We start from the raw sequence: 23,557 nt of genomic DNA on the forward strand, positions 1-23,557 counted from the left end.
AATTATAACATGGTAGATACTGTACCTCTAATTATAACATGGTAGATACTGTACCTCTAATTATAACATGGTAGATACTGTACATCTAATTATAACATGGTAGATACTGTACCTCTATATAGAACATGGTAGATACTGTACATCTAATTATAACATGGTAGATACTGTACCTCTAATTAAATCATGGTAGATACTGTACGTCTAATTATAACATGGTAGATACTGTACCTCTAATTATAACATGGTAGATACTGTACATCTATATAGAACATGGTAGATACTGTACATCTAATTATAACATGGTAGATACTGTACATCTATATAGAACATGGTAGATACTGTACATCTAATTATAACATGGTAGATACTGTACCTCTAATTATAACATGGTAGATACTGTACATCTAATTATAACATGGTAGATACTGTACCTCTATATAGAACATGGTAGATACTGTACATCTAATTATAACATGGTAGATACTGTACATCTAATTATAACATGGTAGATACTGTACATCTATATAGAACATTTACATTTAAGTCATTTAGCAGACGCTCTTATCCAGAGCGACTTACAAATTGGTGCATAATTATAACATGGTAGATACTGTACCTCTAATTATAACACGGTAGATACTGTACATCTAATTATAACATGGTAGATACTGTACATCTATATAGAACATGGTAGATACTGTACATCTAATTATAACATGGTAGATACTGTACCTCTAATTATAACATGGTAGATACTATACATCTAATTATAACATGGTAGATACTGTACATCTATATAGAACATGGTAGATACTGTACATCTATATAGAACATGGTAGATACTGTACATCTATATTATAACATGGTAGATACTGTACATCTATATAGAACATGGTAGATACTGTACATCTAATTATAACATGGTAGATACTGTACATCTATATAGAACATGGTAGATACTGTACATCTATATAGAACATGGTAGATACTGTACATCTAATTATAACATGGTAGATACTGTACATCTATATAGAACATGGTAGATACTGTACATCTAATTATAACATGGTAGATACTGTACCTCTAATTATAACATGGTAGATACTGTACATCTAATTATAACATGGTAGATACTGTACCTCTATATAGAACATGGTAGATACTGTACATCTAATTATAACATGGTAGATACTGTACCTCTAATTAAATCATGGTAGATACTGTACGTCTAATTATAACATGGTAGATACTGTACATCTAATTATAACATGGTAGATACTGTACATCTAATTATAACATGGTAGATACTGTACATCTATATAGAACATTTACATTTACATTTAAGTCATTTAGCAGACGCTCTTATCCAGAGCGACTTACAAATTGGTGCATAATTATAACATGGTAGATACTGTACCTCTAATTATAACATGGTAGATACTGTACCTCTAATTATAACATGGTAGATACTGTACCTCTAATTATAACATGGTAGATACTGTACCTCTAATTATAACATGGTAGATACTGTACATCTAATTATAACATGGTAGATACTGTACCTCTAATTATAACATGGTAGATATTGTACATCTAATTATAACATGGTAGATACTGTACATCTATATAGAACATGGTAGATACTGTACATCTAATTATAACATGGTAGATACTGTACCTCTAATTATAACATGGTAGATACTGTACATCTAATTATAACATGGTAGATACTGTACATCTAATTATAACATGGTAGATACTGTACCTCTATATAGAACATGGTAGATACTGTACATCTAATTATAACATGGTAGATACTGTACATCTAATTAAATCATGGTAGATACTGTACATCTAATTATAACATGGTAGATACTGTACCTCTAATTATAACATGGTAAATACTGTACATCTATATAAAACATGGTAGATACTGTACATCTAATTATAACATGGTAGATACTGTACATCTATATAGAACATGGTAGATACTGTACATCTAATTATAACATGGTAGATACTGTACCTCTAATTATAACATGGTAGATACTGTACATCTAATTATAACATGGTAGATACTGTACCTCTATATAGAACATGGTAGATACTGTACATCTAATTATAACATGGTAGATACTGTACATCTAATTATAACATGGTAGATACTGTACATCTATATAGAACATAGAACATTTACATTTAAGTCATTTAGCAGACGCTCCAGATCAGATAATTATAACATGGTAGATACTGTACCTCTAATTATAACACAGATACTGTACATCTAATTATAACATGGTAGATACTGTACATAATTATAACATGGTAGATACTGTACATCTAATTATAACATGGTAGATACTGTACATCTAATTATAACATGGTAGATACTGTACATCTATATATAACATGGTAGATACTGTACATCTAATTATAACATGGTAGATACTGTACCTCTAATTATAACATGGTAGATACTATACATCTAATTATAACATGGTAGATACTGTACATCTATATAGAACATGGTAGATACTGTACATCTATATAGAACATGGTAGATACTGTACATCTAATTATAACATGGTAGATACTGTACATCTATATAGAACATGGTAGATACTGTACATCTAATTATAACATGGTAGATACTGTACATCTATATAGAACATGGTAGATACTGTACATCTAATTATAACATGGTAGATACTGTACCTCTAATTATAACATGGTAGATACTGTACATCTATATAGAACATGGTAGATACTATACATCTAATTATAACATGGTAGATACTGTACCTCTAATTAAATCATGGTAGATACTGTACGTCTAATTATAACATGGTAGATACTGTACATCTAATTATAACATGGTAGATACTGTACATCTAATTATAACATGGTAGATACTGTACCTCTAATTATAACATGGTAGATACTGTACATCTAATTATAACATGGTAGATACTGTACATCTATATAGAACATTTACATTTACATTTAAGTCATTTAGCAGACGCTCTTATCCAGAGCGACTTACAAATTGGTGCATAATTATAACATGGTAGATACTGTACCTCTAATTATAACATGGTAGATACTGTACCTCTAATTATAACATGGTAGATACTGTACCTCTAATTATAACATGGTAGATACTGTACCTCTAATTATAACATGGTAGATACTGTACATCTAATTATAACATGGTAGATACTGTACCTCTAATTATAACATGGTAGATATTGTACATCTAATTATAACATGGTAGATACTGTACATCTATATAGAACATGGTAGATACTGTACATCTAATTATAACATGGTAGATACTGTACCTCTAATTATAACATGGTAGATACTGTACATCTAATTATAACATGGTAGATACTGTACATCTAATTATAACATGGTAGATACTGTACCTCTATATAGAACATGGTAGATACTGTACATCTAATTATAACATGGTAGATACTGTACCTCTAATTGAATCATGGTAGATACTGTACGTCTAATTATAACATGGTAGATACTGTACCTCTAATTATAACATGGTAGATACTGTACATCTATATAGAACATGGTAGATACTGTACATCTAATTATAACATGGTAGATACTGTACATCTATATAGAACATGGTAGATACTGTACATCTAATTATAACATGGTAGATACTGTACCTCTAATTATAACATGGTAGATACTGTACATCTAATTATAACATGATAGATACTGTACATCTAATTATAACATGGTAGATACTGTACCTCTATATAGAACATGGTAGATACTGTACATCTAATTATAACATGGTAGATACTGTACCTCTAATTAAATCATGGTAGATACTGTACGTCTAATTATAACATGGTAGATACTGTACATCTAATTATAACATGGTAGATACTGTACATCTAATTATAACATGGTAGATACTGTACCTCTAATTATAACATGGTAGATACTGTACATCTAATTATAACATGGTAGATACTGTACATCTATATAGAACATTTACATTTAAGTCATTTAGCAGACTCTCTTATCCAGAGCGACTTACAAATTGGTGCATAATTATAACATGGTAGATACTGTACCTCTAATTATAACATGGTAGATACTGTACCTCTAATTATAACATGGTAGATACTGTACCTCTAATTATAACATGGTAGATACTGTACCTCTAATTATAACATGGTAGATACTGTACATCTAATTATAACATGGTAGATACTGTACCTCTAATTATAACATGGTAGATACTGTACGTCTAATTATAACATGGTAGATACTGTACATCTAATTATAACATGGTAGATACTGTACCTCTAATTATAACATGGTAGATATTGTACATCTAATTATAACATGGTAGATACTGTACATCTATATAGAACATGGTAGATACTGTACATCTAATTATAACATGGTAGATACTGTACATCTAATTATAACATGGTAGATACTGTACATCTAATTATAACATGGTAGATACTGTACCTCTATATAGAACATGGTAGATACTGTACATCTAATTATAACATGGTAGATACTGTACCTCTAATTAAATCATGGTAGATACTGTACGTCTAATTATAACATGGTAGATACTGTACATCTAATTATAACATGGTAGATACTGTACATCTAATTATAACATGGTAGATACTGTACCTCTAATTATAACATGGTAGATACTGTACATCTAATTATAACATGGTAGATACTGTACATCTATATAGAACATTTACATTTACATTTAAGTCATTTAGCAGACGCTCTTATCCAGAGCGACTTACAAATTGGTGCATAATTATAACATGGTAGATACTGTACCTCTAATTATAACATGGTAGATACTGTACCTCTAATTATAACATGGTAGATACTGTACCTCTAATTATAACATGGTAGATACTGTACCTCTAATTAGAACATGGTAGATACTGTACCTCTAATTATAACATGGTAGATACTGTACATCTAATTATAACATGGTAGATACTGTACATCTATATAGAACATGGTAGATACTGTACATCTAATTATAACATGGTAGATACTGTACATCTATATAGAACATGGTAGATACTGTACATCTAATTATAACATGGTAGATACTGTACCTCTAATTATAACATGGTAGATACTGTACATCTGATTATAACATGGTAGATACTGTACATCTATATAGAACATGGTAGATACTGTACCTCTAATTATAACATGGTAGATACTGTACATCTATATAGAACATGGTAGATACTGTACATCTAATTATAACATGGTAGATACTGTACATCTATATAGAACATGGTAGATACTGTACATCTAATTATAACATGGTAGATACTGTACCTCTAATTATAACATGGTAGATACTGTACATCTAATTATAACATGGTAGATACTGTACATCTTTATAGAACATGGTAGATACTGTACGTCTAATTATAACATGGTACATACTGTACATCTAATTAGATCATGGTAGATACTGTACCTCTAATTAAATCATGGTAGATACTGTACATCTAATTATAACATGGTAGATACTGTACATCTATATAGAACATGGTAGATACTGTACCTCTAATTATAACATGGTAGATACTGTACATCTATATAGAACATGGTAGATACTGTACATCTAATTATAACATGGTAGATACTGTACATCTATATAGAACATGGTAGATACTGTACATCTAATTATAACATGGTAGATACTGTACCTCTAATTATAACATGGTATATACTGTACATCTAATTATAACATGGTAGATACTGTACATCTATATAGAACATGGTAGATACTGTACGTCTAATTATAACATGGTAGATACTGTACATCTAATTAGATCATGGTAGATACTGTACCTCTAATTAAATCATGGTAGATACTGTACATCTAATTATAACATGGTAGATACTGTACATCTAATTATAACATGGTAGATACTGTATCTCTATATAGAACATGGTAGATACTGTACATCTAATTATAACATGGTAGATACTGTACCTCTAATTAAATCATGGTAGATACTGTACGTCTAATTATAACATGGTAGATACTGTACATCTAATTATAACATGGTAGATACTGTACATCTAATTACAACATGGTAGATACTGTACCTCTAATTATAACATGGTAGATACTGTACATCTAATTACAACATGGTAGATACTGTACATCTATATAGAACATGGTAGATACTGTACATCTAATTATAACATGGTAGATACTGTACCTCTAATTATAACATGGTAGATACTGTACCTCTAATTATAACATGGTAGATACTGTACATCTATATAGAACATGGTAGATACTGTACATCTAATTATAACATGGTAGATACTGTACCTCTAATTATAACATGGTAGATACTGTACATCTAATTATAACATGGTAGATACTGTACATCTATATAGAACATGGTAGATACTGTACATCTAATTATAACATGGTAGATACTGTACCTCTAATTATAACATGGTAGATACTGTACATCTAATTATAACATGGTAGATACTGTACATCTAATTATAACATGGTAGATACTGTACATCTAATTATAACATGGTAGATACTGTACCTCTATATATAACATGGTAGATACTGTACATCTAATTAGATCATGGTAGATACTGTACCTCTAATTAAATCATGGTAGATACTGTACATCTAATTATAACATGGTAGATACTGTACATCTAATTATAACATGGTAGATACTGTATCTCTATATAGAACATGGTAGATACTGTACCTCTAATTAGATCATGGTAGATACTGTACCTCTAATTAAATCATGGTAGATACTGTACATCTAATTATAACATGGTAGATACTGTACATCTAATTATAACATGGTAGATACTGTATCTCTATATAGAACATGGTAGATACTGTACATCTAATTATAACATGGTAGATACTGTACATCTAATTATAACATGGTAGATACTGTACATCTATATAGAACATGGTAGATACTGTACATCTAATTATAACATGGTAGATACTGTACCTCTAATTATAACATGGTAGATACTGTACATCTAATTATAACATGGTAGATACTGTACATCTATATAGAACATGGTAGATACTGTACATCTAATTATAACATGGTAGATACTGTACCTCTAATTATAACATGGTAGATACTGTACATCTAATTATAACATGGTAGATACTGTACATCTAATTATAACATGGTAGATACTGTACATCTAATTATAACATGGTAGATACTGTACCTCTATATATAACATGGTAGATACTGTACATCTAATTATAACATGGTAGATACTGTATCTCTATATAGAACATGGTAGATACTGTACATCTAATTATAACATGGTAGATACTGTACATCTAATTAGATCATGGTAGATACTGTACCTCTAATTAAATCATGGTAGATACTGTACATCTAATTATAACATGGTAGATACTGTACATCTAATTATAACATGGTAGATACTGTATCTCTATATAGAACATGGTAGATACTGTACCTCTAATTAGATCATGGTAGATACTGTACCTCTAATTAAATCATGGTAGATACTGTACATCTAATTATAACATGGTAGATACTGTACATCTAATTATAACATGGTAGATACTGTATCTCTATATAGAACATGGTAGATACTGTACATCTAATTATAACATGGTAGATACTGTACCTCTAATTAGATCATGGTAGATACTGTACCTCTAATTAAATCATGGTAGATACTGTACATCTAATTATAACATGGTAGATACTGTACATCTAATTATAACATGGTACATACTGTATCTCTATATAGAACATGGTAGATACTGTACATCTAATTATAACATGGTAGATACTGTACATCTAATTACAACATGGTAGATACTGTACCTCTAATTATAACATGGTAGATACTGTACCTCTATATAGAACATGGTAGATACTGTACATCTAATTATAACATGGTAGATACTGTACATCTAATTATAACATGGTAGATACTGTACATCTAATTAGACCATGGTAGTTACTGTACCTCTAATTAAATCATGGTAGATACTGTACATCTAATTATAACATGGTAGATACTGTACATCTAATTATAACATGGTACATACTGTATCTCTATATAGAACATGGTAGATACTGTACATCTAATTATAACATGGTAGATACTGTACATCTAATTATAACATGGTAGATACTGTACCTCTAATTATAACATGGTATATACTGTACATCTAATTATAACATGGTAGATACTGTACATCTATATAGAACATGGTAGATACTGTACATCTAATTATAACATGGTAGATACTGTACATCTAATTATAACATGGTAGATACTGTACATCTAATTAGACCATGGTAGTTACTGTACCTCTAATTAAATCATGGTAGATACTGTACATCTAATTATAACATGGTAGATACTGTACATCTAATTATAACATGGTAGATACTGTATCTCTATATAGAACATGGTAGATACTGTACATCTAATTATAACATGGTAGATACTGTACCTCTAATTAAATCATGGTAGATACTGTACGTCTAATTATAACATGGTAGATACTGTACATCTAATTATAACATGGTAGATACTGTACATCTAATTACAACATGGTAGATACTGTACCTCTAATTATAACATGGTAGATACTGTACATCTATATAGAACATGGTAGATACTGTACATCTAATTATAACATGGTAGATACTGTACCTCTAATTATAACATGGTATATACTGTACATCTAATTTGTTGCGATACGAAACCTTCGGCCCCGCCCTTGGCCGGCAGCGGGGTTGCTAGAGGTGGTTAGCGTCCCGTTCCCTGGATTGGACAGGGCACTATAGGTACTTCAGGTTATCTCGGTATAACCAGGACCGCTCGCGTAGCCCTGCCTCTCTTTCTATATCGAAACGTTGTCCGCGTAGAGAGGTCTTTTGCCTTGTCACTCTCAACGGTCTAGCTCTAGCTGGGATGTGTGAACCCCACCTTTATCCTCTAGACTCTTTGTTTCACCACTAATTGGTCCTTGAGTTATTATTAAGCACTAGTCCTACCAGTCTCTATATGATTTCCCTGTGTTTGAGTGTTTCCCCTCTGTGATGTATCTAGTTTAAAGTGTGAAGACCTTTAGTCAACTTAGTCTCACTACTCTGCCCGTCGGCTATGTATCGCTTGGAAAATAAAACTTAGATAGATCGATAAGACAATTAAATGAATCACTACTGGACACACCTTCCTCTTTGTCTTTTAACAGTAACTCATTCTGTCCTAGAGTACTGATCTCCGTTTCCAGTGTCCCGGTAGCGGGGAGTGTCAGAGTTGTTATCTCCCGTGCCGTTAACTGTCTTTGAGAGAACCGTTTACTCGAGACAAAATAAGACTACCATTTATTTTTGAAAACACTCTGTTTTTTGTCTTTTACAATCAAACACACTTCAAAATACACAATTGTTACTCGGTCACACACAGCGTTAATCAAAAACATGCACTTGCCTTAATGCTCTATAAAAATGCCTGGTACAATGATAACACTTATCTCTACATTAAATGCTTATAATAGTTATTTAATTACCTTTGAGAGATGACGAGGAGACCCACGAGATCAGGAGCAGAGTTTCAATCGGTCAGAGTTCTTTTTTTGAATTTAGTTAGTAGCGACTTCCCTCTACTGGCTGAAAGGTTGACTTGAAGTCGGCGGTTTGCTAAATTGAGAGATTCAAGTTTGGACTGGATGAGAGAACCCGCTGGTGATTCCCTGCCCCACTGGAATATCGAAAAGTCTGCGTCACACGACTAGGGCTAGGTACTGAGCTCAACCGAGAGTTGCAGATCCGAAGACTGGCCCTGGGTGTAATCGCGTCAGTATACAAGCACCAAGGCCGCGGGCGACAGGGTCAATTCAGATAACCGTAGGTATTAACAGGAGATCAACTTAAGGACTAGAGAGACTCTCAGAGCCGTTGAACTACCGCAGTGTCCGTGCCATGTAACTAGGGCTAGGTACTGAGCTCAACCGAGAGTTGCAGATCCGAAGACTGGCCCTGGGTGTAATCGCGTCAGTATACAAGCACCAAGGCCACAGGCGAGAGAACAGCTGTTCAATAGTTAAACAGTATAACGGAGAGACCCTTCTCAGATCCAACAAGTTAGAATCTTTAAATAATTTGTTTGGGCTGAATGAGAGAACCCGGTGGCATTCCCTGCCCCACTGGAATATCCCGAAAAGTCAAATGGTTGGTACTCTAAATGAGATTCAGGATTCAAGAAGTCAGCGCCAAAGTAATGGCAAATGTCTCTTTATAACTACCTTTCCGATTCTCTGGTACTGAGCTCAACCGATCTGATCTGCTCCCTCCCATTCCCCCGAGAGCAGTTCAATAGTTAAACAGTATAACGAGACCCTTCTCAGATCCAGCAAGTTATCTTTACAACAGGGTGGCAAACACAAATTTTCTAAATGAATTCAGAATTCAAGAAGTCATAAAGTAATGGCAAATGTCTCTTTATATACCTTTTGATTCTCTGCACCCGATCTGTGCCCATTCCTCAGAGCAGAGAGGGTGATGACAACAATGGAAACACTTTTCTTACAGTGCATATATGGGCCTCTGGTTATGACAGTGCCCATTACTCTAGCAACAATGAGGAAACACTTTTCTTACAGTGCATATATGGGCCTCTGGTTATGACAGTGCCCATTACTCTATCAGCAATGAGTCTATCAGCTGTTCCCATTCAGAGGTGTCACTTGAGGCAGAGGGTGATTCTTCCTGACACCAGTCAGGTTCAGTAGTTGGTTGGCTTGAGTCGTCTTCTGGTGGCTTTGCCCAATCCGGTATTTCAGTAGGCGAGGTCATCTCTGTCTCTACCCTTGGTGGGTAAGACAGGGGAAGAGGACCAGGAGGTAGATCCATTTGGCGTTTTACTACACCCTCTCCAGGATCTACCCCTGTCTCTCTTCTCTTAGTGCCCCTAACCGGACTCTGATTATCAACTCTGGTTATTCCTAGCACTAGTCCGTCTGACCTAGCCGTTATTCCCCATACTGTTGCCCAGCTACTATGACCCGGCATGGTTCCTTCAGGGTCAGCTCTGACCCTCATTCTCAAATATACACCATCGGTATGTCTACATCTAGAAGCTATTCTACCATTTTCAAATATATCAGCATATTCTCTCTCCATAGGCCAAACCTCATGTTCGTCCTCGCTATACCACTCCTGCCTTTTTCTATCACAACTCTTAAAACATAAGCATCTCTTGCAAAGCGGCACTCTAACACCATCCTTATTGCCCCACTGGGAGGTGTACTTTCCTCTGATTCCTGATTCACAGCCTGTGCATCTTTGAACCCGTCTCTGTTGTCCTTCTTCTCCAACCTGTTGAATAGGTCTCGTAAGCCATTCCATGTAATTCAACAGTGCCAATTCTCTTATCCCAGTCTACTTCTTGTCCCTTGTAAACCATTGTTAAATTTAACTCTTCTGGCTCTTCTACATGTCCCCATCTATCTCCCTTGTTTACTATGGGTTTTAGGGTTGGACATAACATACATACGTTGTCTAACATCTGTCCTCTTAACATTGATCTCCCGCTGAGTACCCCTTCAGTACTTCTATCACATGAGCCACATGTTTTAAGAGCGGCAGGGTGAGGAATTATTACTACTGGTGCTATCCACCGTACAGGATAATCCCTAGTGTCTGGGACTCATACCCTTACGTTCTAATTCTTGCCATCTGGTTATTACTCTGTGCCCTATTGGCCTATTAACTTCTTCTTCTTCCCAATCTTCTTCCCCGGACTGGGTGTCTTCCATGGGGCCCTGGAGAAAGAAAGGTTATTCTCCTATTGTCTACCTTGCCCCTTCCTGGTTCTCTTTTTGTCCCTGCGACTTTGAGGTCCATCGTTCCCCTGGGGGTCTTTCTGGGTCAGAGCTCCTACAGCTCTTTCTGCGGCCAGGGTCAAGTCGGCCAGTCTATGGCCTAAACCTGAGAGGTTCTCCCTATATCTTAGCTCTAACTTTGTGTCTGGACCATTCCTTTCAGGCCCTCTTTGCTCAGGTCTGGGGGGCACTGAGGTAATACAAGTGTGCCCGTAGGGAAGTCTATGACTCCCTGGCTCCCTAAGCCTGTACCCATTTTGCCTCCTAAGGCCTCTCTGAGTTCCTCTTCTGTGCTTCCTACTGAAGTCAGCCAGAGTTTCACTTCCCCCTGTCTCAGTACACCCAATCACTTTGGACATTGGCTCTCTCCGAGCCTTTCTAATGGCTATTTTATCGTCTGTGCTAGGGAACCAGTGGTCCTTTACGGCCACATAATTGTTTAGGTTCCACTGATCACAACTGAGTCTTCCCCATTTTGGGGGGAAAATTTGGCCACTCAGTAGTGATCTAGCACTCCCGTACATGAACCAAGGGCTCTGTTTTAGCATGGTGAGGTCTTCCTGAGACCAATGGGCTTCCAGGTCTTTGACTATCAGAGCCTCGTCCCACTGCCCGGTCAGCGTACCATTTCCTATGTCCCCAGCCACCCTCCGGTGGTTAAGGGTCAAGGTTCGGTATCCCGGCTTTCCCCATGCTTTTCTGGGCCATGATTCGCTTTTCCAGAGATTCAGGTTGGGTCCGTTGGGACTCAACTTCCTGATCCATCTGTCCCCTTCCTCTGTTACTGGCCCCGTGGCTCCCCACGAGGTCACTGGGCCCGCATAAGTACCAATGGGGTCATGGCTACGCCTAATGCGGTATGCTGCACCCCCTTGGTAACAAAGTGCACATATGAAGGTGGTTCCGCCTAACACCACCCCGTTGGTAGAGTCTATCCCTAGTGGCAATGGTTCCAATTGGCCACAACCCCCACAATTTGTATATGCCTTAAGGGCGTCTAGCTGTCTTACCCATATGTCTATGAACCATATCCTACTCTCCTCTACCTCCATTAATACCCTGTTTCCCCTATGGTTTCTACCACTGGGGGGGGCACTATGATTTTGGCCATCCTTACCCCATTCCAGGGTTCGGCGTATTCCTCCTGGCCCTGCTGGGAGTAGGGGAAAAAAGATGGGTAAGCACAATCCCCAGACTACTTTCAAAACGTTGGTGGGCCACCCCATTTCTTCTCCACAACTTAGGGCCAATAGCACGGTCACCCAGAGGACCAGTGGGGCGGCCTTTAAGATTGTGTTCAGCTGATCTTTTGGTTTCAGTTTTCTCATTAATTTGACTATTTGCACACATAGCACGCCAACTAGGCCTGCTTCAATGACCCGTGCCACATAGTGTATTCCAATTATGGTAGCACACATAGGTTCCATTTTACCGTCTGTTCCGTTCTTCTCTATTGCACCTATTTTACTTACTACAGTCATAGCTGCAGCTAAGGCTTCTAAGCATAGACAGACCAAATAACATTTTCCTAATATTGTGTACATTCTCTGAATTAGTATTATCAGTACAACGGACAGCATTATTTTTTGTCCCATTGTTAACCCTAGTTTATCAATGGCCACTAATTAATTGATAAATAGAGCAACCCAAGTTACTAAGCCATTATTATGCCTATTTTCCCATGCTATTTTCCCAAAAAACTACGAGAACTAATATTTGACAACAGATGTTTTCCCATACCTGGTCAGTGAAGGGACTGCATGCCTCAGCCGAGGTGTCATGGTCAGTTTCGTTGGAAGTCATGGTAGAGGATATCTTTAAGTTTCACTGCCTAAAGATTCTGGTTGTTTATTTAAGTTGTGTTGAGAGCAGGATGATTCTTTATCTCTGATCTGAGTCGTGACCTGAGTTGTTCAGGGTTCACTTATGTAGTCACTTTTTGCCCCTTAAACTTGGGTCACATCCGTTCCTCTCGGGGTCATGAGCAGTACATCCTGTTCAACAGGAACTGCTGGTCCCTGTCTTCTAGGAGGATGCACTCTCTCATATACCATGCTCCAGATGATCAGTCCTTTTAACAACCATCTGATCCCCTTGAAGATTGACCAGGTAATTGTTCGGGCCAGTTTACTTATTTTGACCAGTAGTTTAAACAGCCCTTTCCAAATTCTCTTGAACACTTTGTCTATTGGCATGCCTAATTTTTTTGCATACCCTAACGCTGCCATTATTGTGACATTTTCACCTAGGCTGTTGTTCCACTTAGTGTAATTAGTTCTGCTTTTTAGCTTTACAGTGGGGAAAGCTGGACACTCAGTTTCATTGGCTGTGTCACATTGTACCTGGATGCCCCATTTCTTTGTGTTCTAAATGTGATTAAGTCACTATCACATTTTTTGTTGCTCTAGGTATATTACTTTACTTACTCTAGGTATATTACTCTTCCTGTTTCTTTAGGTATATTACTTTTCCCATTTCTACATTTTCTTGATCGTATTTTAGGCCAAGATACAATCCTAATGTGGTGGCGCTGGGGACGCCAACTATAATTAAAAACATACTTACCCACCAGCATCATCCTATCTTACATTCCCTATGCTTTGTTCTGTACTCCCCCAACTTCATATTTCCAGTGAAATATAAGAGGGAGAGCATCTTTTAGTTTATTTTTTAACTATTGGGTTTCTGGGTTTGGATAGGCCCTCTCCAGGGTCTGATCAAAATGCCAGTTTCAGCCTAGCAAGGAATGATTTCTTAGGTGGGCTATATTCTCTTTTGAGTGCTGCCTTTTGTTTACCTTTTCCCTCTCCAGCAGCACTATCTCTACATATGTACTTGTGATAAGAGTAGACTCCTTCAGTTTTATACACGGGGTCCTGGGCTAAGTACAGCTGCCATCCTAGGCCTAACCTGTACCTTCTCCTGCCATCTCCATCATGGTTTCCTCCAGTCATGGGGGTGACGAAAGTGAACATTTGTTCCTTTTCCATTGCTCTGCCCCAGTGTAGCTCTCTAACTGGCCTGCACTGACCTTCCCACCAACACCTTCTCATCCATCCAGGATGTTTGTTGGTTGTTGTCTAGGGGATATTTGTCCACCTGGTCCTAACCCGTGGACTCCAGAAGCACTCCATCCCAGGCTATACTAGGGTCTACTAGGATCCATTCACCTTGTCCTGTTTCCATCCAGGCCTGTCTGTTGACTCTGTCTATCCCATATCCATCACTAGGTCCCTCTCCAAGGTCCCTATCTCTCAGATACTCATAGCTGGAGTTAAATTGGAACCTTTGACCTGTTAGAGCTGGGTCTGGGCCTGCAGTTCCAGTGGGAATGGGCCAGAGTGGTGGTTCTATTCTAACTGGGGTTAAGAGGGCACTTCTGGTTAGTTTGACCTCTGTTACCCTCTGTCTGTGACATTCCAGGCAATCTTTGTCTGCGTTGCAGTTGCACCTGCCACATGTCTGAACTCTTCCATACCTGCACCTATACTCTCCTGAGGCTCCATCAGAGCACACCTCTAGTTGCCTGATGCTCAGCGGGCCCTTCGTATTGCATATCGCCAGTGGGCTCATTGCATACGTCACAAGGGACACACTTCAGTCTGCTTGAGCCAGGTAGACCTGTCGGAACGCTTCGTTCCCGGACTACTCTTCCCGTGCTCCCTCCTTTGAGGCCCTAAAATGGTGTTTGGACTCCTCCTGACTTGGAGGCCTGCTCTGCACTCTAGGAGGTATTTCCAGTCTGGTACTATTGCAGAGGAAATACTTTCCTAAGTTGTGCTATGTCAACTGTTCTTCCACAAGCTGTCCTCACAGTATTAGCGCTTATTATTTCCTCAATAATACGTTTTTTTACCGTATTTCTTGGGTATTACCAGGTCACTGTTGTCTGCCGCTGGATTTTTCTAATCCTGATCCAGTCTCCTACCTCTAAAACACAAGGTAGAGGGGTAGACTGGGGATTAGGAATATCCACCGTACTATTTTGTCCTGGTAATCCCATTAACTCTCTTGGACTAGGCCCTGAACTGGTTGGGGTGCTACTTAACTCTATGCATGCTTGCACTAGCTTTGGTCCCCAATCTTTGTCCCCTCTCCACAACCCCAAAGTTGTTTTGAGTTTGCCAATGGTCCTCTCTGCACACCCATTTGCTTGAGGTGTGTAGGGAGGTGAGAAAGTGTGCTTTACTCCCCTCTGGGTGCACCATTCCTCTACCTTTTGGTTTTTATACTGACGTCCTTCGTCAGTCCTGATCGATTGAAACCGTCCTAGGGTCAAAGTCAAAAGGTTAAGCATTGTCAACACAGGCAGAGCATTGCATGTTTTCGCTGTGTGTACCATTGTGTAGCCCGTTGCCATGCACACCGCTACTATAGCATACCTATGTCCCAGTACCGTAGCACTTTTCATGGGACCCATAGTCTCTAATGCTATTTGACTCCAGGGCGTGCATGTTTTGATGTGTTGATCAGACACTCTTCCTAGATTACTAGGCTTTTGCTCTTGACAGGTAATGCACTGCTGGCACACCAGTTTGGCCTCTACTGGGTCAAATTCAATCTGGTCCTGTCTAAGACGCTTCATAAAGATTTTGGGACCTAGATGTCCCCAATCTATGTGTTACGCCTTGAGTTAGTCTGCTTCAGTTTTGTAGAGAATTATTCTGCCCATCGGGGCTAGTTCATCTACTTCCCTGTTGCCTTGTTGATTGAAGTCAGCTTCCTTTCCACCCCCATCTACTGTGTGGGCTTTTTGGTGACTGACAACAATATCCATTCTATCCATTAACTCATGGATCTTTCTCCACTCTCCTTCGTGCTGAATTGTTTTGTTTTTAGCACTTCTGTAACCATTGTTCTGCCATATCTTTTTGTCAGAAGTCATGGCCTGTGCACTGTAGTAACTGTCTGTAACCAGTTCTATTCTCTTTAGATTGGATGTGGAACAGTGTAGCAGTGCTTCCATTATGGCCATGACTTCTGCTTTCTGGGCAGTGCCTGCTATTTCTTGTTTCCTTTTTATGAGTGTTTCGCCAGTGGCTTTGTTTTTTTTTCAATAAAACCCCACTTGGTTACTTCCTGTTTTCTCACTTCCATCCGTGAGCACTACTATGTCCCTAGGTTTATCCTCCTTTGGTTTTACCTTGACTGTTGTAGGTCCTGGTCCTGGTTCGTCAGTGTCCCATCCTTGGTCACTGATGAACATAACTCCTTTGGTGGCATGTACGTTCCTCCACTTATCCCAAGTGGTGGTTTTAATACCTACCATTTTTTTTGTATGGTTAGTGGCCCATAGTTCATTTAGTTCTGTGTCTTTTATGATTATGGCCTGTCCTTGGGCAAGGGACACTATTTTGTTCCAGTATAACTCTAGCAGGGCCATTTTTGCCCCTGCACTGGAGTACTTCATGATGGGCCCCTTCAACTGTTTGCTGTAACATTTGATTGTTTTGGGAGAGAGTTCGTTTGATATCCAGATGTACCCGTCTCTTTCCACCTCTGGCCCTTCTAGTTTAAGGCATAGCCAGAGCGGTAGCGTCGGATCTCTGGGCTCATTCTCCTGAGCCTCCAGGGCCATCACTTTCAAGTTCTCCCATGAGTCTTCCATCTTTTTGTCCCAATTAATGGGTTGTCTGCCATATTCTTTGTGAGACATGGCCTTTTGACACTCTTCTCTTGTTATGCCTCTGTAGCAATGCTTTGCAGCCCTGCTATACCCTTTGATGTGGTTTCTCAGATACCCTATTTTGCCTAGGGCCCTCTGCATTTCCTTTACTGTGTGAGGCTTGCTGAGATCTGCTACTTTTTCTAAGAAATTCTTGCTTGCGGTTATTCCAGTGCCTATAGTGAAACCGAGAAAGTTCACTTCCTCTTTACCTATTTGAGTTTTTGTCAAGTTCAGTTTCATGCCTGCCCTGTTGAGTCTGTCTAGGGCTGCTATTACTGCCTCTGTGTGTTCTGACTCTTTCTATTTGGTCTGGAACAAAAAAAAAATCATTTTTTATGACTCCCCTTACTTATAATTATTTAGCGTCCAATAAGCTGAGGAGATTTTCTTCTCCTTGTAGCATATTTATCCGTAAGTGGTTTATTATTTTCATTTATTTTTTAAAGTCCATCCTGAAATTTTAGGTGTCCACTCTTTGCATTATTTATTAAAGTCCCATTCCCCTACTCCTGTGTCAGTGTCTAACTGACCTAATACATTTGCACATGGGTCACTATCTGTCTCAGCTCTTTCAATGTAGTTATGTCTATGTTTAACTTCCTCTTAACTGCTGCTTTTAATGGCTGTGGTTTAAAACCTGCCTTTTCGCTTCTGCATCTGCTTCCTGTTGCCGCAGCTAATACTGACAGTACCAGATATGGTCTCTGTCTCCAAATATTGACTGACTGTCTCACTGTCTCCCTGTTTACACTAATGCATTTTATAGAACTCAACATTTTTATGTAGATAATTATATTGTTCAACTTAATTAACCGGATACTCTCAATGACCCTGGGTCACAACAGATGCCATATATTCTTGTAATCTTTCTACTATTTGAAGACAAACCTTCAAATGATTAGATAAGGCCAAAACGCTGCTAAACATAGCATATGTTTTCTGTACTAATGAAATCTCTCTTTCGGGAGTCCACTGTATTTTATCTAACAATAACCTGGGTTAATCTTAACTCAGTCTCATCAATAATTTTATATATGTTGCGTAGTATGTGATCCATTACCTACAGTACTTTATTATCCCTAAGAACTGCATAATAATATAATTATTTTCATAACTAAATTTAATGCTTATAAAATCACTCCTTTTCTAACTTCATCTTTTTTCTGCCCTGTTGGCTTAAAATATACCCTAAATATTTAACATAGATCTTCCTGCATGGCTCTCAACATTACACTAGTGTCTCCTAGATTCGTTGGAGTCCCGTCTTGTAGCAGGGCCATTGCCATGGGGTACCAGGGCTGTGCATAGAAGGCCACTTTGCCACAATACACACTTACATCCTCTGGCCCCCTTCTTTTTCTGGAATGACCTTTAATTAGAACCCAATTTCGTATTACTACGAGGTCTGTCTGCCTTAACGGCGCTGAAAATAATTCACTATTGTTAACTTATTGTTAACTTTACCTTGGGGTTTGTATAAATTTCCTATTTAGTTGTAAACTCTATAATATTTTCTAGTTTCCTCAGGGATTTTTTTCTCAAAGAGTAGACTCTAACCCGCCATTGCTCTTTACCTTGAGATTTAATTTAGATTTCCTATTTAGTTATAAACTCTATCGTACTTTCTTATTTCTCAGGGATTTTCCCTCAAAGAGTAGACTCTAACCCGCCATTGCTCTTTACCTTGAGATTTAATTTAGATTTCCTATTTAGTTATAAACTCTATCGTACTTTCTTATTTCTCAGGGATTTTCCTCAAAGAGTAGACTCTAATCCGCCATTGCTCTTTACCTTGAGATTGTATTTAGATTTCCTATTTAGTTATAAACTCTATAGTACTTTCTTATTTCTCAGGGATTTTTCCTCAAAGAGTAGACTCTAACCCGCCATTGCTCTTTACCTTGAGATTGTATTTAGATTTCCTATTTAGTTATAAACTCTATAGTACTTTCTTATTTCTCAGGGATTTTCCCTCATACAACGCCCATAGTGACACTTACGCACTATGTTAGCTTTACTTTCCCAAGGAAATAATACAATTATTTGTTATACACTTTGAATAGAGACTGGTGTCATTTTATAATTAATTTCCACCTGTTCCAACAATTTCTAGTGAAGTTGATCAGTCTTCACTGGAAATTCTTAGGATTCAGGGCTATTTGCCTAATCCTGTAATTGGAGGGGCCGTCTGTTCCCTCTTGGTCAGCGGCCCCAGGGTATTCCTGGTACGCACATTGCGAGCCTACTGTTGGGTAGACCTGCCTTTTGCCTGCGTATCATTTCCTGTACTGTACCATTATTTTCTACCCTACTTTGCTCCTCATGAGCTGCCATAGTATCTATGGTAGTTGCCATTTAGGGTTCTTTTCTGGAATTTTTATCATCCCAGAAAGTTTCCCTTCCTTCCATTCCCAGAAGATGTTTTATGGCTGTCTGGTCTACCGCTCTCAGTTTACCCCATGGTAGATCCGGTAAGACGAAACGTACTGCCGTAGCCATATCTCTAACTCTTTAAAGATACCTACTTTAGTAAGTTGTTTGGAAATAGAGCGCTGGTAGGGGCCGTTAACTCAGGTAGTAGTAGAGTCTTATATAGAGGTGTGGGGCCCCACGTTGGGCGCCAAGTGTCGCGATACGAAACCTTCGGCCCCGCCCCTTGGCCGGCAGCGGGGTTGCTAGAGGTGGTTAGCGTCCCGTTCCCTGGATTGGACAGGGCACTATAGGTACTTCAGGTTATCTCGGTATAACCAGGACCGCTCGCGTAGCCCTGCCTCTCTTTCTATATCGAAACGTTGTCCGCGTAGAGAGGTCTTTTGCCTTGTCACTCTCAACGGTCTAGCTCTAGTTGGGATGTGCGAACCCCACCTTTATCCTCTAGACTCTTTGTTCCACCACTAATTGGTCCTTGAGTTATTATTAAGCACTAGTCCTACCAGTCTCTATATGATTTCCCTGTGGTTGAGTGTTTCCCCTCTGTGATGTATCTAGTTTAAAGTGTGAAGACCTTTAGTCAACTTAGTCTCACTACTCTGCCCGTCGGCTATGTATCGCTTGGAAAATAAAACTTAGATAGATCGATAAGACAATTAAATGAATCACTACTGGACACACCTTCCTCTTTGTCTTTTAATAGTAACTTATTCTGTCCTAGAGTACTGATCTCCGTTTCCAGTGTCCCGGTAGCGGGGAGTGTCAGAGTTGTTATCTCCCGTGCCGTTAACTGTCTTTGAGAGAACCGTTTACTCGAGACAAAATAAGACTACCGTTTATTTTTGAAAACACTCTGTTTTTTGTCTTTTACAATCAAACACACTTCAAAATACACAATTGTTACTCGGTCACACACAGCGTTAATCAAAAACATGCACTTGCCTTAATGCTCTATTAAAATGCCTGGTACAATGATAACACTTATCTCTACATTAAATGCTTATAATAGTTATTTAATTACCTTTGAGAGATGACGAGGAGACCCACGAGATCAGGAGCAGAGTTTCAATCGGTCAGAGTTCCTTTTTTTGAATTTAGTTAGTAGCGACTTCCCTCTACTGGCTGAAAGGTTGACTTGAAGTCGGCAGTTTGCTAAATTGAGAGATTCAAGTTTGGACTGAATGAGAGAACCCGCTGGTGATTCCCTGCCCCACTGGAATATCGAAAAGTCTGCGTCACACGACTAGGGCTAGGTACTGAGCTCAACCGAGAGTTGCAGATCCGAAGACTGGCCCTGGGTGTAATCGCGTCAGTATACAAGCACCAAGGCCGCGGGCGACAGGGTCAATTCAGATAACCGTAGGTATTAACAGGAGATCAACTTAAGGACTAGAGAGGCTCTCAGAGCCGTTGAACTACCGCAGTGTCCGTGCCATGTAACTAGGGCTAGGTACTGAGCTCAACCGAGAGTTGCAGATCCGAAGACTGGCCCTGGGTGTAATCGCGTCAGTATACAAGCACCAAGGCCACAGGCGAGAGAACAGCTGTTCAATAGTTAAACAGTATAACGGAGAGACCCTTCTCCGATCCAACAAGTTAGAACCTTTAAATTGAGAGATTCAAGTTTGGGCTGAATGAGAGAACCCGCTGGTGATTCCCTGCCCCACTGGAATATCGAAAAGTCTGCGTCACACGACTAGGGCTAGGTACTGAGCTCAACCGAGAGTTGCAGATCCGAAGACTGGCCCTGGGTGTAATCGCGTCAGTATACAAGCACCAAGGCCACAGGCGAGAGAACAGCTGTTCAATAGTTAAACAGTATAACGGAGAGACCCTTCTCAGATCCAGCAAGTTAGAATCTTTAAGTAATTTGAGTCAGGTGGCAATTACCCGAAGTCAAATGGTTGTCTAAATGAATTCAGAATTCAAGAAGTCAGCGCCAAAGTAATGGCAAATGTCTCTTTATATACCTTTTGATTCTCTGCACCCGATCTGCTGCTCCTCCCATTCCCTCAGAGCAGAGAGGGTGATGACATATCTTACAACAGGAAACACTTTTCTTACAGTGCATATATGGGCCTCTGGTTATGACAGTGCCCATTACTCTAGCAACAATGAGGAAACACTTTTCTTACAGTGCATATATGGGCCTCTGGTTATGACAGTGCCCATTACTCTATCAGCAATGAGTCTATCAGCTGTTCCCATTCAGAGGTGTCACTTGAGGCAGAGGGTGATTCTTCCTGACACCAGTCAGGTTCAGTAGTTGGTTGGCTTGAGTCGTCTTCTGGTGGCTTTGCCCAATCCGGTATTTCAGTAGGCGAGGTCATCTCTGTCTCTACCCTTGGTGGGTAAGACAGGGGAAGAGGACCAGGAGGTAGATCCATTTGGCGTTTTACTACAAATTATAACATGGTAGATACTGTACATCTATATAGAACATGGTAGATACTGTACATCTAATTATAACATGGTAGATACTGTACATCTATATAGAACATGGTAGATACTGTACATCTAATTATAACATGGTAGATACTGTACCTCTAATTATAACATGGTAGATACTGTACCTCTAATTATAACATGGTAGATACTGTACCTCTAATTATAACATGGTAGATACTGTACCTCTAATTATAACATGGTAGATACTGTACCTCTAATTATAACATGGTAGATACTATACATCTAATTATAACATGGTAGATACTGTACATCTATATAGAACATGGTAGATACTGTACATCTAATTATAACATGGTAGATACTGTACCTCTAATTATAACATGGTAGATATTGTACATCTAATTATAACATGGTAGATACTGTACATCTATATAGAACATGGTAGATACTGTACATCTAATTATAACATGGTAGATACTGTACCTCTAATTATAACATGGTAGATACTGTACATCTAATTATAACATGGTAGATACTGTACATCTAATTATAACATGGTAGATACTGTACCTCTATATAGAACATGGTAGATACTGTACATCTAATTATAACATGGTAGATACTGTACCTCTAATTAAATCATGGTAGATACTGTACGTCTAATTATAACATGGTAGATACTGTACATCTAATTATAACATGGTAGATACTGTACATCTAATTATAACATGGTAGATACTGTACCTCTAATTATAACATGGTAGATACTGTACATCTAATTATAACATGGTAGATACTGTACATCTATATAGAACATTTACATGTACATTTAAGTCATTTAGCAGACGCTCTTATCCAGAGCGACTTACAAATTGGTGCATAATTATAACATGGTAGATACTGTACCTCTAATTATAACATGGTAGATACTGTACCTCTAATTATAACATGGTAGATACTGTACCTCTAATTATAACATGGTAGATACTGTACCTCTAATTATAACATGGTAGATACTGTACCTCTAATTATAACATGGTAGATACTGTACATCTAATTATAACATGGTAGATACTGTACATCTATATAGAACATGGTAGATACTGTACATC

At 38.2% G+C, this 23,557-nt stretch overlaps 1 protein-coding gene and 1 long non-coding RNA gene across 20 annotated transcripts in view; one reads left to right on the forward strand and one right to left on the reverse strand.

Moving 5' to 3' along the window:
* Window positions 1-23,557, forward strand: part of LOC118382419 (cyclin-dependent kinase-like 5) — a 248,731-nt gene that overhangs the window by 150,616 nt on the left and 74,558 nt on the right. The gene's annotated exons all lie outside the window — the stretch shown is intronic.
* LOC127910805 (uncharacterized) overlaps window positions 1-23,557 on the reverse strand; it is a 31,951-nt gene that overhangs the window by 6,449 nt on the left and 1,945 nt on the right. For 2 of the 16 annotated variants that reach the window (XR_008076249.1, XR_008076248.1), the window contains 5 exons: window positions 22,697-23,189; window positions 22,494-22,580; window positions 7,720-7,951; window positions 7,169-7,284; window positions 55-1,139 (listed from right to left, as the gene is read on the reverse strand). This is a non-coding gene — a long non-coding RNA (uncharacterized LOC127910805). The other 14 variants (XR_008076250.1, XR_008076254.1, XR_008076247.1 and 11 more) reach the window with 14 other exon arrangements.

This window comes from Oncorhynchus keta, chromosome 22, assembly GCF_023373465.1.
Source record: "Oncorhynchus keta strain PuntledgeMale-10-30-2019 chromosome 22, Oket_V2, whole genome shotgun sequence".
NCBI lineage: Eukaryota > Metazoa > Chordata > Actinopteri > Salmoniformes > Salmonidae > Oncorhynchus > Oncorhynchus keta.